Source organism: Coregonus lavaretus, assembly GCF_964263955.1.
Source record: "Coregonus lavaretus genome assembly, chromosome: 6".
NCBI lineage: Eukaryota > Metazoa > Chordata > Actinopteri > Salmoniformes > Salmonidae > Coregonus > Coregonus lavaretus.
Genome location: NC_139993.1, coordinates 968,210 through 985,460, shown reverse-complemented (window position 1 = coordinate 985,460; position 17,251 = coordinate 968,210). Strand labels below are relative to the sequence as shown.

Sequence of the window (17,251 nt, the reverse complement as noted above, 5' to 3'; positions counted from 1 at the left end):
AGGCTCGGGTTTCTGCAGATGCAAGGAGGTTACGATGTTCAGAATGATGATATGATACGAGGTTATGATTAATAAGTTGACTGTTTATAGATGTGATAGGAAAATACCTTATAGAGTTTAATTTGGGAGATGGTAACTCTTTAAAGAACTGATCTCATGGTGCCCCAGTGTAGCGGGTGATGATGGATGGAGTCAGACGCAGGAGAGGAAATCACGGAATAAATGGTTTAATCAATAAACAGAGGTACGCAGCAATGCGTAATACACACCAGTGCGGACAAGCGGCACACTGGGGAAAATAAGGCACACGGGTGAATAACCCAGCGATACACAATACAAACGAGCTCCAACGAGCTATAATCTCCTCTACAATAAACAATCACACACAAAGACAAAGGGGCAGAGGGAACACTTATACAGGTACTGATGAGGGGATATGAACCAGGTGTGTGTAATAAACAAGACAAAACAAATGGAATGAGGAGCGGCAGTGCCCGAACAAGGAGAGGAGGCAGCTTCGGAGGAAGTCGTGACACCCAGATACTGATGAGTTAATTGTTACATGATTAATTTAGTCGGGTAAGTAGAGATAACAGTCTTCAGATTAATGTTAAAGTCACTTCACGGCAGGAGTGACAGTGGATTACCCCACTGATAAATGTAGTGCATGATACTTCATTAATATGGCCTTTCCCTCCACCCCTCTCACCCTGGGAGCGTCAACTCCATAACTCGCCAGGGCAACGCCACCCAAGGTCCTCCATAGATGAAATTGTGAGATTGTTTATGATAGCTATCTGCTGCTGCTGTTGTTAGAGCCCCGGAATCAGAGACAGTTTAGTTTTCTGTACACAGAGAATGATCATAGTTGATCATGTTGAATAGTGATAAACATAGAACTTTACATACTGTATGTATGAAACAATGTCAGTGTAGCTGTAGGTGGGTGTGGTGGTGGAATCAGGCGCAGGACGCACAAAGTAAGTCCAAAAGACTTTAGTTGTTTGCAAACAAAACACAGCACGAAAACAAATGCCCTGAGGCGAGAAACTCCGCACGCAGGCGAAATAAAGCGGGCGCACAAAATACGCGCGACAAAATACTCCAATACACAGAAATGGAGAGCAGCTCAACCGAGCAAACTGTATATACAAACGCACGACAGTGAAAAACAATCACACACAACACTAGACAAACACAACGAGAACTTATAGGACACTAATTACACTAAACGATAACAGGTGTAACAACAATCAGACAAAAGCAAACGAACATAGAAACATGCAACGGTGGCAGCTAGTATTCCGGAGACGACGAACGCCGAAGCCTGCCCGAGCAAGGAAGAGAGGCAGCCTCGGCCGAAACCGTGACAAACAATCACCATTATAGAATGGAAATCACAGCATACTGGTCAAATGACAAAGTTACTGGACATATACACAGTAAGTATACTGTCACAAATTTAAGGCTATCTCCTCTATTGCATGTCAATCACAAACCATACAAAAGTGCCCTCAAGTTCAATTCAAACAGACATATAGCCTCGGTTTCCAGGCATCCTCACGTTCCCAGGAATAGGGGGCATGATCCACAGCTGGGTGAATCCAGATATCCAGTAATCTCTATCTCCTCATCTTGCAGGTATACAGTATGTAACATGCCGGGCTCTAACGTGCTCAGAGCCCAACAGAAACTACCCCTTCCCTGGATACATCAACATCAGCTCACTGGTGGTCCAAGATGACTATATGTTTATTCAGGTAAGGCTCTGTCTGAGGAGAATATATTGACATTTACATCATTTAGCAGACACTCTTATCCAGAGCGACTTACAAATTGTACCATATTGTATGTAGACCATGATGCATTGCATAGGATGCGCATCGTTAGCCTTGAATTATATGTGTTATGTGTTACGCGCAACTTGGTTTGACTAGGACTGGGAGGGGATTTGCATGCTTTATAGCAACACATGCAACAACTAGTTGATCCTCAGGTGTGATGAAATGGTATGATAGAGCAATCGAACTGTAGTTCATAAAAAATATAAATATTTATGATTCATTCTTGTGTTGACACATTGTATTAACCGCAGATGCCAGGTGGTTGATGACGTGGCAGGTGGCAGCATGGTAGGCACAGCTTGTCCAATGAATTAATCATAAAAATTGAGGATTAGCTGATTACTGCGAAACAAACAAAGAGAACCTTGAACTACTTATTGATCAGCTTTTTGATATCCTCAAAAAAGAATCAGATGCATCAAAGCGAACAAGAGAAGACCTTTCCTCGAGCTCTGCGAGCGAAACTGAAGGGAAGCCGCCGTCTAAAATTCCAAATTTAACATTGGAGGGGGACGTTTTTATAACTATGTCTCCAGAAGATAGAGCATTGCTGACAAGCATGAGCGAGCAGTTGAAAAAGCTGGATCTATTGCCTGGGCTACTGGGGGAGGTTGAGGCCTTAAAAACAGGAATGGATTACAGTAATATAATTATGGAAGAAATACAAGCGGAAAATAAGATATTGAAAACTACCGTGGACTCCCTAAAAGACACTACAGAGAGGCTATGGTATGACAATAAAACAATGAAAGCTCAATTACTTGATCTAAAGTGCAGAAGTATGAAGAATAATATTGTTATAATGGGAATAAAGGAATATGAAAACGAAAACTATCAGTCAACGGAGGAAAAAGTCATGGTCTTCATGAAACATAATCTCAAAATGACGGACGAACAGGTGGATACAATGGATTTTCAAAGGGCTCACCGTTTCGGTGGCAGAGGGGAGGGAAGGCCCTGTCCTATCGTAGCTATCCTAACTCACTACAAAATGAAAATTGCCTTGTTACAACAGGGTAAGGAACTGAAGAACACCCCGTTCTCTATTAATGAACATTTTCCCCATGAAATAGTGGAGAGACGACGTGCCCTGTACACAACTTTCAAAAGGCAGAATGTTCGTCTAGTTGTCAATAAATTGTATGTAAACAACCAAATGTTCAAGGACACTAAAATTACAACGTGGCTGTGAGTGATAGCTACCTCCTGCTGAAGTAGTCCCTGATACACATTTGCACCGCATTACACAGTACAATTATGATTCATTAGTTTTTTACCCCAGAAATCTTTGCATGATCGACTCTTTTTGTAATTATTTTGTAATAAATGTTTTCATGCGGTATGGAACCGTGGACTATGTGGACTTAAAATAAGCCTTGAGGTGTGTTGGGTCATTGTCCTGTTGATTAACAAACGATAGTCCCACTAAGCCCAAACCAGATGGGATGGCGTATCACTGCAGAATACTGTGGTAGCCATGCTGGTTAAGTGTGCCTTGAATTCTAAATAATTTCACCAGCAAAGCACCCCCATACCATAACAACTACTATTATTCTACAATGTAAAAAATAAAGAAAAACCCTTGAATGAGTAGGTGTGTCCAAACTTTTGACTGGTAGTGTATATGATATGGCCTAATTGTAGAGGTCAGGTATATTATGACTTAAAAGCTGTTATATAGTGCGGCCCTTGTTTCCGGATGTGAATCGGAACGATTCGCTTTTAAGATAAAACATAATACATATGAATAGATCTAATGTAGGGCTAGGATAAAGGATGATAGAATTCTCTATTGGAGTAGGCCTATACGTTTCTAAAATAATTGGTGTCATTAGCCTTTTACATAAAACATAAATCATCTCAATATTAAAAATGTTCCGATACACACCGGCAAATGGATTGGGTATTGTCAACAGGGTTGTTGTCTCTATTAGTGTGTGGCGGGCTGGTTAACACTGGGATAAACTGATTAAAGTTAACGGTAGAACCAACACAATAACTGGCTTATGGAAGCACTTCTCTAAGCGAGAGGTATATTATATATTTAAGCGGTATATAATTAACCCAGTATATAATTCTATATAAGCTATTTACGCTACCTTTTATATTCATTAGGATTCTTGATCCTAATGATATAGGCCTAGGTGTAAAACAGCCGTGATGATAGAGCAACAACACTGGAATTAAAACAAAATGTGTGTGGGTGGAGAGAGGGTTGGTTTTACAGGTTTACTTGCTCTGGATTGTCAGTACTGCATGTATTCTTGGCTAGCGTGCCATGAGTCGATTGTAAGTTAAATGTAGGTATTCCTTTATGGGTAGTGTGATGCCTAAGACAAATGTTTACTGGCAGTCATTAGCGGCCATTAGAATCTATGTTCCTTTTTCCTCCTTCCTTTTTTGTGGGAATAAAGCAGGATATAATGAGGACTACATGAAATATGTCTTGCAGGTAATGGACATAAAGAACTAGTCTTGCGAAATATATAGTTGTTGCTTTCTCTTATTATTTTCTAATTTCTTCGAACAGTTGGATCCAGTGAACTAAGCAAGCTGGGCTGACATGCCTATACCCTTGCTAGGACTTTCTAAATATGAGCATGAATGTATAATATTGTGCTCTTATTATTTATATTAATATGATCTATTATTGTTTTTTGTTTTTTTTCAGAGTGTTTTCCATGTTATTTGGTTAGTTCTCTTAAAAAGCACCCTCATTGAAATGCATTTAGACCTACGGGGCTTTCAATGTGTTAGTGAAGGGTGGCAGTATTGAATTATGTCTTCATGGGACTGCAAATATTTCCCTCTGGCCTACGCCAATTGGCCGCCAAGGGATTGCCTCAGGACGCAAAGGTACGTCATGAGTCAGGGAGATAGTCTGATTGTCTTAGTGACAACAGACCTAGATATGGGAGGAGGTTTTAGTGGGTGGAATATTAGGACAATTGGAGGTATACAAAGTTGCAGCTACAGTATGCTTAACAGTGCAAATATTATGGTACAGCTACAGTGGGGAAAAAAGTATTCAGTCAGCCACCAATTGTGCAAGTTCTCCCACTTAAAAAGATGAGAGAGGCCTATAATTTTCATCATAGGTACACGTCAACTATGACAGACAAATTGAGAAAAAAAAATCCAGAACATCCCATTGTAGGATTTTTAATGAATTTATTTGCAAATTATGGTGGAAAATAAGTATTTGGTCACCTACAAACAAGCAAGATTTCTGGCTCTCACAGACCTGTAACTTCTTCTTTAAGAGGCACCTCTGTCCTCCACTCGTTACCTGTATTAATGGCACCTGTTTGAACTTGTTATCAGTATAAAAGACACCTGTCCACAACCTCAAACAGTCACACTCCAAACTCCACTATGGCCAAGACCAAAGAGCTGTCAAAGGACACCAGAAACAAAATTGTAGACCTGCACCAGGCTGGGAAGACTGAATCTGCAATAGGTAAGCAGCTTGGTTTGAAGAAATCAACTGTGGGAGCAATTATTAGGAAATGGAAGACATACAAGACCACTGATAATCTCCCTCGATCTGGGGCTCCACGCAAGATCTTACCCCGTGGGGTCAAAATGATCACAAGAACGGTGAGCAAAAATCCCAGAACCACACGGGGGGACCTAGTGAATGACCTGCAGAGAGCTGGGACCAAAGTAACAAAGCCTACCATCAGTAACACACTACGCCGCCAGGGACTCAAATCCTGCAGTGCCAGACGTGTCCCCCTGCTTAAGCCAGTACATGTCCAGGCCCGTCTGAAGTTTGCTAGAGTGCATTTGGATGATCCAGAAGAGGATTGGGAGAATGTCATATGGTCAGATGAAACCAAAATAGAACTTTTTGGTAAAAACTCAACTTGTCGTGTTTGGAGGACAAAGAATGCTGAGTTGCATCATGCTTTGGGCCTGTTTTTCTGCAAACGGACCAGGAAGACTGATCCGTGTAAAGGAAAGAATGAATGGGGCCATGTATCGTGAGATTTTGAGTGAAAACCTCCTTCCATCAGCAAGGGCATTGAAGATGAAACGTGGCTGGGTCTTTCAGCATGACAATGATCCCAAACACACCGCCCGGGCAACAAAGGAGTGGCTTCATAAGAATAATTTCAAGGTCCTGGAGTGGCCTAGCCAGTCTCCAGATCTCAACCCCATAGAAAATCTTTGGAGGGAGTTGAAAGTCCGTGTTGCCCAGCGACAGCCCCAAAACATCACTGCTGTAGAGGAGATCTGCATGGAGGAATGGGCCAAAATACCAGCAACAGTGTGTGAAAACCTTGTGAAGACTTACAGAAAACGTTTGACCTGTGTCATTGCCAACAAAGGGTATATAACAAAGTATTGAGAAACTTTTGTTAATGACCAAATACTTATTTTCCACCATAATTTGCAAATAAATTCATTAAAAATCCTACAATGTGATTTTCTGGATTTTTTTCCTCATTTTGTCTGTCATAGTTGACGTGTACCTATGATGAAAATTACAGGCCTCTCTCATCTTTTTAAGTGGGAGAACTTGCACAATTGGTGGCTGACTAAATACTTTTTTCCCCTACTGTATATGGACACTTAATCATCATGGTGCTTTTTAATGGTAAGTTTACAAACATTGGTTGTGGTAAGTATAATTGAAACGTGGGTATCATTATGGTAAGTGGGGAAATAAGTAAACCAGTTACAATTGTAATGGCTTAGCAGATCATAAAAAAAGGAGATACATTTTTACCTGGCTAAAAGAGAAAGAATATAATATCTATTGTTTACAGGAAACTCACTCTACAAATACAGATGAGGTTGGGTGGAAAAAGGACTGGGAGAAATATATTTTTGTCATGGGCAAAGATACTCAAAAGGGGTGTTTATACTAATTAATAAAAATGTTGATCCGATTTTGCAAACTGTGCAAACAGATCGTCAAGGAAGATGGATTGTTTTTAATATGCTATTGGACCAAAAACAGATCTGGCTAATTAATCTATGTGGGCCAAATGATGATGATCCACACTTCTTCTAAAATATATATAATAATCTATTGAGCTCACAAGCAACAAATGATCGTCAAGGAATTGTTTAAGCATATGTTTTCTTTTCAGTCTCCTCCATTTTCTCTGAATGATTTTAACTGCAAGGATTTCTTTCCTAATAATAATAATAATAATAATAATAATAATAATAATAATAATAATAATAATAATAATGGCAATTAAATATTTTCAGTCTGGAAAACACCAGGGCTTGATGGTATACCAGTAGGGGTATATCAGACCTTTTTTTATGTACTCAAATGTCCATTATTAGCATGTTTTAATTACTCCTTTCAGGTACTCAACAAGAAGGTCTGATTTCATTACTACTAAAACAGGACCCAGGTGGTAAGTATAAAGATCCAGTCCATTTACAAAACTGGAGGCCTCTTACACTTCAACGTTGTGATGCCAAAATCCTGGCGAAATGCATAGCACATAGAATAGAAAAGGTTTAACCAGATATTGTTCATCCTGATCAGACAGGTTTTTTTTACATGGACGATATATTAGAGATAATATACGACAATTACTTGAAACAATTGAACATTATGAAACATCAAAGATACCAGGCCTGGTCTTCATAGCAGATTTTGAAAAGGCGTTTGATAAAGTACGACTAGAATGTATATATAAATGCCTGGATTACTTTAATTTCAGTGAATCTATTATACAATGGGTTAAAGTTATGTACAGCAACCCCAGATGTAAAATAGTAAATAATGGTTACTTCTCTGAAATTATTGGGATTTTAAGAGGAGTAAAACAAGGCTGTCCGTTGTCTCCATATTTATTTATTATAGCCATTGAAATGCTCGCTATTAAAATTAGATCAAACAAGAACATCAATGGGTTAGACATCCAGGGGATAAAAACAACGTGTCAATGTATGCCGATGACTCAAGTTTCTTCTTAAGTCCACAATCTGGATCCAAAGAGTTAATCAATTTGATTTTCCATACATAGACAAGTATTTACATTTACATTTTAGTCATTTAGCAGACACTCTTATCCAGAGCGACTTACAGTCAGTGAGTGCATACATTATTTTAATTTTTTAATTTTTCATACTGGCCCCCCGTGGGAATCGAACCCACATCTTCAATGCACAGTCTCATTTTAAGATCTTGATCACTTTTCTAGCCTCTCTGGACTGAAACCTAATTATGACAAGTGTACCATATTAAGTATTGGATCGTTAAAAGACAGTGTTTACAGTACCTTGTAGTTTACCAATAAAATGGGCGGATGGTGAAGTAGACATACTTGGTATTCACATCTCAAAAAATATAAATGAACTTACCACAATCAATTTCAATGAAAGTTTGCAAAAATAGATACGATTCTGCAAGTGAGTGACGCAGTGGTCTAAGGCACTGCATCGCAGTGCTAGCTGTGCCACTAGAGATCCTGGTTCGAATCCAGGCTCTGTCGTAGCCGGCTGCGACCGGGAGACCCATGGGGTGGCGCACAATTGGCCCAGTGTTGGGGAGGGAATGGCCGGCAGGGATGTAGCTCAGTTGGTAGAGCATGGCGTTTGCAACGCCAGGGTTGTGGGTTCGATTCCCACGGGGGGCCAGTATGAAAAATGTAAAAATTAAAATAATGTATGCACTCACTGACTGTAAGTCGCTCTGGATAAGAGCGTCTTCTAAATGATTAAAATGAAAATGTAAATACTTGTCTATGAATGGAAAATCACATTGATTAACTCTTTGGTCCTATCACAGTTTACTTACTTATTAATGGCGTTGCCTACTCCAGACGACTCATTTTTTAAATCATATGAGTAAAACATATTTCATTTTCTTTGGAATGCTAAGCCAGACTAAATTAAATGTGCCTATTTATATAATGAATATGAGTTTGGGGGGTAAGAATTATGAAATATTTTAAGCTTTAAACCTCTCACTAAAAGCTTCAGTCATACATAAGTTATACTTAAACCCAAAATGGTTCTCCAGTAGATTATTAAGAAAGGCTCATCCTTTGTTCAAAAATGGCCTTTTTGCCTTTATACAGATTACAACTTCTCATTTACGACTAATTGAAAATGTAATTTCGTTTAAAGTATTGCCCTTTCTTAAACAAGCCATACAAAGCTGGTTACAATTTCAGTTTTATCCTCCAGAAAAGATAGAACAAATATTACAACAAATGTCATGGTAAAAAAAAAAAAACATTCTTTATGGAAAAAATGTTTAGAAGTTGTATTATATTTATTAATGAGTTGAGTTATGTAACATATGCAGCTATCAAAAATATATGGGAATGTCTGCTCAATCCAAACTTAGAACCTGTCACGCCCTGATCTAGAGAACGCTTGTTGGTTGGATCAGGGTGTGAGTTTCTGTTGAGATCTATGTTATTGTATTTCTATGTTGTAGATCTAGTTTGCTATTTCTATGTTTGGCCGGGTGTGATTCCCAATCAGAGGCAGCTGTCGCTCGTTGTCTCTGATTGGGGATCATACTTAGGTAGCCTGGTTGCCTACCTTAGTTGTGGGATCTTGACTCGTGTTTCTGTTAGGCTTGTTGTGTGTATAGCCCATAGGACTTCACATTTTCATTGTTTTGTTATTTTGTCAAGTGTTTATTAATGTACACAAACCACACTGCACCTTGGTCTGACCCGTCTCTCAACGATCGTGACAGAACCAACTGATTGCAGCATTACCACAAAAATGGAGGCAAGTGGAAAAGGGAGAAGGTAGGGAACGTATTTGCCTGCCATATACTCAAGATACAAATTGGCTGAAAGGAATTGACATAAATAGAAAATAGTTTCATTTGAGGACAAAAATGTTGACAGCTGCGCCATACAGGTTGCAAAATAAATGGAAAGAGATTTTCGATGTACCGATTCCATGGCACATGGTTTATGAACTGGTACAAAAAACAACACTTGATTCAACACTGAGTTTTTCAATTTAAATTATTATACAACATTCTTGCCACCAACAGAATAATATATATATATATATGTATATGGGGCATACAACGATCTCAGCTCTGTAGATTTTGTTGCGAAAGAGACAGAAGCACAAGATAATTTATTCAGGCATTGCCCCTATGTAGCTTGTCACAGGTTCAGGAATGGTTAAAAAATCACAACATTCACTTAAAATGAACCTTACAAATAGCAGTGTTGGGCGATTTGGAAAGCCATGGTCAGTCAATAAATAATATAATACTCGTAGGAAAGGTTTTCATCTTTAGCTCACAATCTGTGGATACTATATGATTAGAAAGGTTCAACATTTATGTAAAAAATCAGAGCACAATTGAAAAATGTATGGCACATGGAAACCAAACGAGGGTGGTCTATGGTGATAGGTGGGATGGGCTGAAAGTGGCTGAGGGGTGGGATTAAAGAGATTATGTTTGGTAATGTATGTTTATGTGATTGCTTTATTTAAAAGTACCATCTATGTACAATGTGTATGCAAAATGTGTATGTAAAATGTGTATGTAAAATGTATGTATATGTAGCAGGAAAGCTGTAAAAAAAAGTGTTGGAATTGTTCATTTTGCAATCTGAATATGTATATGTTATGGTATTTATGTCATAGTAATTCTCACCTCTGAACCTTGACCAGTTGCTATGCTGGATGGGTATTTTATTTCTACTATTTCCATAATTTATATTGTCAAAAAAACAATAGAGACACGTGTATAAAGAAAAGGCACCTCGCATTACATATGTGAAAGATGCAAACCTTTTATTTGAACCTTCATTTGAGAGTCTGCATTTGCACACTATTCTGGTTTAGATGTGAAACCTAAGGAGTTTTATATTTTTCCACACCAGTCCCCCAGTATGTCATATTAATCATAATTTGTGCGAGAGAGAGAAATCTGAAATGTTAATATTCTGAATTCTAAGTAATGCTGGTTTTGGGGTTATGTTTTAATTTCCCTCCCACTGCCTGAATACTATTTACTTTGACATTGTGCAAATGAGGATGCATGAATTTATAAGTAATCAGGAAAATAGGAATAATTATCCCACCAATCCAGTCCAGTATAAATAACTTTTCCATCCAAATGTAACTCCAAAGTCCTACCTAGTTATTTGAAGTATTTGAAGGGGAGAGTTACTGATGTCTTTCTATTAGAACATGAATTAGGGCCAAGAGTTTTTCCAGGTCAGGTCACAAGGTCAAGTAAAATTCCTGGTCCTAACTATTTCAATTACAGCCAGAAGTTTTCCCTTGAGCAAGTGGCTTGACCAGGAAAACTCTAGCCTCTAGTAGCCTATGTCAAGGGTTCGGTAAGAACTCCTAGCCCTATACATGATGCCTTGAAAAAACGTTTAGCCTACGCAGGACCAAGACTTCTTCATAAGGTCACATTTTCAGGAAAACTCCAGGCCCTACATATGATTGGCTTCATTCTGCCAGAATAATGGTCTGAAAATACAGATCTGTGGTCTACCAGATCCCTCAACCATGTTTGGTCACACTCATACGTCTCCCTAACTAAACCCACAACCACTCAACCTAAACCTCCAACCGCATCTTCAATTCAGGAAACCTACAATGTTTTCTCGTGTGGCGTCACAGCCGGACAGATTCTGTGAAAGGGGGTAATGAAAAATATTTCAGTTCAAAACCTTCCGTGGTTACTCTCCATCGATTTTTAGCTTCTTAACTCAGTTGCATGTGGGACTGTTTCTGGCGAGCTCTCACTGTGCCCACTGCTCTTCCCTCCCCAATTATTTTTTTCTCTCTCTCTTTCTTCATCTCTCTCGCTCTCTCGCTCCCTCTCACCTCCCCTCTCTCCCTCCCTCTCTCCCTCCAATTGAAGTGCACTTAGAAGGACACCAAGAAGCATAATTGGTTCTGTCATATAATAATGAGCCTATTTCGCCTCCACGTTTTCCTACCCAGAAAGCCAGCAGATTGTTTTGTGGATACATTCTCGATTAATGGATTTACGAAAGAGGAAGTGGATTAAATAAATTGCTCCCTAGTGCTGATGGTAGGGCAATCACACTTTTGTTTCCGAAAATTGTTTTCCTATCCTGATAGCCTCCGAAGCTTGTGCTCTAATTACAGGTTTGTAACACTTTGGACTGCATAGGCTAACAGCTTGAGTGTTTGCTTGCCGAGGCACTGGGATCATATAGGATGATTTTCCTAAGACAGGCCACTGAGCATTGCTTGGGAGAGTTAAAGATTTCTCTTGACAGAGAATAATGAGGCTATTGATTGTCTCTACGAGATATTTACCCACGTCTACCTCCAAAACCACAAAGGGCATCGACAACAGGAGAGGACGTGAAAGGAGCAGTTTCCTCTGTATGCTGTCAGGAGATTTCATAGTTATTCTCTCAATAGAAACATCTGGAAATAGCCATTTCAATTCCTTATGCATCAATGTTCCTCTCTGACAATGAAGTATACACTGAGTATTCAAAACATTAAGAATGCCTGATCTTTCCATGACATTGACAAAACATTTAAGTGCCTTTGAATAGTTTATGGTAGTAGATGCCAGGCACATTGGTTTGAGTGTGTCAAGAACTGCAAAGCTGCTGGGTTTTTCACGCTCAACAGTTTCCTGTGTGTATCAAGAATGGTTCACCACCCAAAGGACATCCAGCCATTTTGACACAACTGTGGGAAGCATTGGAGTCAGCATGGGCCAGCATCCATGTGGAACGCTTTCAACACATTGTAGAGTCCATGCCCTGATGGATTTAGGCTATTCTGAGGGCAAAAGGGGGTGCAACTCAATACAAGGAAGGTGTTCCTAATGTTTTGTGCACTTTGTGTATATCTTTACATCATAAATAACGTAATGCAGGTTCACTTGGTTGAAGGTTGCAAGATGAGTAATGATTGATACATTTATGAAGGTTTTAGATGAATCCCAGTAGTTAACTCAGGTTGACAACAATGAGTCACAGATTATAGAAGTGAACACAAAGGGAATACTCAGTGTCTTGGCTCAGTGTGTTCCAGGTTACTACAGCAGGACAGGCCAGCTACTATGTGTCCTACCAGAGGGATCCATTCCTCAAAATCAAACTGCCGAAATATTCTCTGCCTAAGGTAAGCAACATTCAGTTTACAGTGATGAACACATGCCTACGGTGATACATATAGTAGATCAATTATTCAGATTGAATACTTTTTTTATTTTGCTAATTTTTCTTACTTTGTAACTCTGCATTGTTGGGAAAGGGCTCGTAAGTATTTCACTGTAAAGTCTACACCTGTTGAATACGGCGCATGTGACAAATACAATTTGATTTCATTTGAAGTAACCTACAATTTCCCCTCTTGTTTTCTCCCTGTAACAAAAGGATTTAGCTCCAGAAATATATGTAGCATTACTACACAATGGTGTGTAGTCTCATAGTGTGTAGTTTCACTCATGTAGTCTCACTCTTCTATTGTGTGGTGGATATTCTAAATTACCAAATGAGGAGAGACAAACTCAATCACCAATCAGGTTATACTTAATCAAAAAGCTTTATTGTACTTATCAATAAGGGAGCCGTCACAACATGCACACAGAGTGGATATAGTGAGAGCTCTGTAATAATGAGGCTGGTCGAGCTCTGACTTACAGAGATAAACAGAGGTCTTATATAGTCGACCTATAAATGCTTAGTCATGGCTGGTTCCACCACAACTGTCTCAATGTGTTGAACCAACCGATATCTACTGGATGAGCTGGCTAACTATTCTGTCCTCTGTGTTCTCTTGCGAGTACTAAGAACTGTTTGTTCTTAAAATAGAGGATAAGGAGAGACTTCGTTCGGAACAGAGATACCTTGTATCCTTACATGCAAGTTTCAGAGTACAGAGGGTGGGAGTAAGAACATGAGATGTGCACAGCTGTGGTGGACCAGGTACAGAGATGTTAAAACAGAAACTTACACAACCAGAGTAACAGGATTGTACACACCTATTATTTATATTAACCTTAAAGTAATGCTAATACTAATTATTTTTCTCTCACAATTGCAGCTGTTAAAATACACTATATGGTGTGTAGAGTACATGGGCAGCTACAGTGTTAAATATTCAATATGCACACCAGACCTGATCTTCTGATACCCAACACGTACTCAGCAGCTTGTTACAACCCCCACCCATGTGATCCATTAACTCTTGATAAATACTCTAACCTCTCTAATCCACCATCCTCTGCCACCAGGATCTCCACATCATCAGCACAGACGAGCACCAGGTCTGTACCTCTCCGACACCCGGGGCATCCTCTTCACCCTGGCCATGGAGAACGTCAAGACCACCTGGGGCCTGGGGGGGCCACCATATGCTGGACCTGTACGAGATAAGTGTTCACATTGTGTGTGTGTCTGGAGGGGGGGATTGGTTGAAATGACGCCAATCCAGTTTTCCATTACTTTGTTGTAACTAGTTTAATCCTCTGGGTATGCATGCATGTGCTAATCACAAACTATTGTAAACTGAAGTTATGCTATATGTATCGCTTCAAAATGTCACTATAATAATATTTTTGGGGAAGAGACAGACTATTCATCTGAGTTCCTCTGAAAAAGACTGCAGATATAATTCTGACCAAAGTCCTTTTTTTATTATTTTTTTTTATTTGTATAGGGGGTAGATCAGGTTTAATATTGCAGATAGATTGTAACTTCCATCAATGTAATTGTCTGCATCACTTCCAATCTCCCATATTATTTTTTTCTCGCAAATATATACAGTGTGAGGGAAAAAAGTATTTGATCCCCTGCTGATTTTGTACATTTGCCCACTGACAAAGACATGATCAGTCTATAATTTTAATTTAATTTAATTTTTAGGTTTATTTGAACAGTGAGAGACAGAATAACAACAAAAAAATCCAGAAAATCACATGTAAAAAAAAATATAAATTGATTTGCATTTTAATGAGGGAAATAAGTATTTGACCCCTCTGCAAAACATGACTTAGTACTTGGTGGCAAAACCCTTGTTGGCAATCACAGAGGTCAGACGTTTCTTGCAGTTGGCCACCAGGTTTCCAAACATCTCAGGAGGGATTTTGTCCCACTCCTCTTTGCAGATCTTCTCCAAGTCATTAAGGTTTCGAGCCTGATGTTTGGCAACTCGAACCTTCAGCTCCCTCCACAGATTTTCTATGGGATTAAGGTCTGGAGACTGGCTAGGCCACTCCAGGACCTTAATGTGCTTCTTCTTGAGCCACTCCTTTATTGCCTTGGCCGTGTGTTTTGGGTCATTGTCATGCTGGAATACCCATCCACGACCCATTTTCAATGCCCTGGCTGAGGGAAGGAGGTTCTCACCCAAGATTTGACGGTACATGGCCCCGTCCATCGTCCCTTTGATGGGGTGAAGTTGTCCTGTCCCCTTAGCAGAAAAACACCCCCAAAGCATAATGTTTCCACCTCCATGTTTGACGGTGGGGATGATGTTCTTGGGGTCATAGGCAGCATTCCTCCTCCTCCAAACACGGCGAGTTGAGTTGATGCCAAAGAGCTCGATTTTGGTCTCATCTGACTACAACACTTTCACCCAGTTCTCCTCTGAATCATTCAGATGTTCATTGGCAAACTTCAGATGGGCCTGTATATGTGCTTTCTTGCGCAGGGGGACCTTGCGGGCGCTGCAGGATTACAGTCCTTCACTGCGTATTGTGTTACCAATTGTTTTCTTGGTGACTATGGTCCCAGCTGCCTTGAGATCATTGACAAGATCCTCCCGTGTAGTTCTGGGCTGATTCCTCACTGTTTTCATGATCATTGCAACTCCACAAGGTGAGATCTTGCATGGAGCCCCAGGCCGAGGGAGATTGACAGTTATTTTGTGTTTCTTCCATTTGCGAATAATCACACCAACTGTTGTCACCTTCTCACCAAGCTGCTTGGCGATGGTCTTGTAGCCCATTCCAGCTTTGGCTTTGTGTAGGTCTACAATCTTGTCCCTGACATAGTTGGAGAGCTCTTTGGTCTTGGCCATGGTGGAGAGTTTGGAATCTGATTGATTGATTGCTTCTGTGGACAGGTGTCTTTTATACAGGTAACAAGCTGAGATTAGGAGCACTCACTTTAAGAGTGTGCTCCTAATCTCAGCTCGTTACCTGTATAAAAGACACCTGGGAGCCAGAAATCTTTCTGATTGAGAGGGGGTCAAATACTTATTTCCCTCATTAAAATGCAAATCAATTTATAACATTTTTGACATGCATTTTTCTGGATTTTTTGTTTGTTATTCTGTCTCTCACTGTTTATATAAACCTACCATTAAAATTTTAGACTGATCATTTCTTTGTCAGTGGGCAAACGTACAAAATTAGCAGGGGATCAAATACTTTTTTCCATCACTGTATATATACAGTGTATATACAATTGAAGTCGGAAGTTTACATACACTTAGGTTGGAGTCATTAAAATTCGTTTTTCAACCACTCCACAAACTATAATTTTGGCAACTTGGTTAGGACATCTACTTTGTGCATGACACAAGTAATTTTTCCGACAATTGTTTACAGACAGATTATTTCATTTATAATTCACTGTATCACAATTCCAGTGGGTCAAAAGTTTACATACACTGAGTTGACTGTGCTTTTAAACAGCTTGGAAAATTCCAGAAAATTATGTCGTGGCTTTAGAAGCTTCTGATAGGCTAATTGACATCATTTGAGTGTATTGGAGGTGTTCCTGTGGATGTATTTCAAGGCCTAGCTTCAAACTCAGTGACTCTTTGCTTGACATCATGGGAAAATCAAAAGAAATCAGCCAAGTCTTCAGAAAAACAATTGTAGACCTCCAGAAGTCTGGTTCATCCTTGGGAGCAATTTCCAAATGCCTGAAGGTACCACGTTCATCTGTACAAACAATAGTAGGCAGGTATAAACACCATGGGACCACGCAGCCGTTATACCGCTCAGGAAGGAGACGTGTTCTGTCTCCTAGAGATTAACGTACTCTGGTGCGAAAAGTGCAACTCAATCCCAGAACAACAGTAAAGGACCTTGTGAAGATGCTGGAGCAAACAGGTACAAAAGTATCTATATCCACATGTAAAACAAGTCCTATATCGACATAACCTGAAAGGCCGCTCAGCAAGGAAGAAGCCACTGCTCCAAAACCGCCATAAAAAAGTCAGACTACGGTTTGCAACTGCACATGGGGACAAAGATCGTACTTTTTGGAGAAATGTCCTCTGGTCTGATGAAACAAAAATAGAACTGTTTGGCCATAATGACCATCGTTATGTTTGGAGGAAAAAGGGCAAGCCTTTTTCGCTTGCAAGCCGAAGAAAACCATCCCAACCGTGAAGCATTTATTTATTTATTTTTTATTTTACCTTTATTTAACTAGGCAAGTCAGTTAAGAACAAATTCTTATTTACAATGACGGCCTACACCG

At 39.6% G+C, this 17,251-nt stretch overlaps 1 pseudogene across 1 annotated transcript in view; it reads left to right on the top strand.

Annotated features, from left to right (window-relative positions):
- LOC311130327 (VPS10 domain-containing receptor SorCS3-like) overlaps nucleotides 1–17,251 on the top strand; it is a 195,384-nt pseudogene that overhangs the window by 145,644 nt on the left and 32,489 nt on the right. Inside the window, exons 6-8 of the transcript in view lie at nucleotides 1,642–1,760; nucleotides 12,846–12,935; nucleotides 14,050–14,191. The product of the transcript in view is annotated as a VPS10 domain-containing receptor SorCS3-like (transcript). The remainder of the gene's footprint in view (nucleotides 1–1,641; nucleotides 1,761–12,845; nucleotides 12,936–14,049; nucleotides 14,192–17,251) is intronic.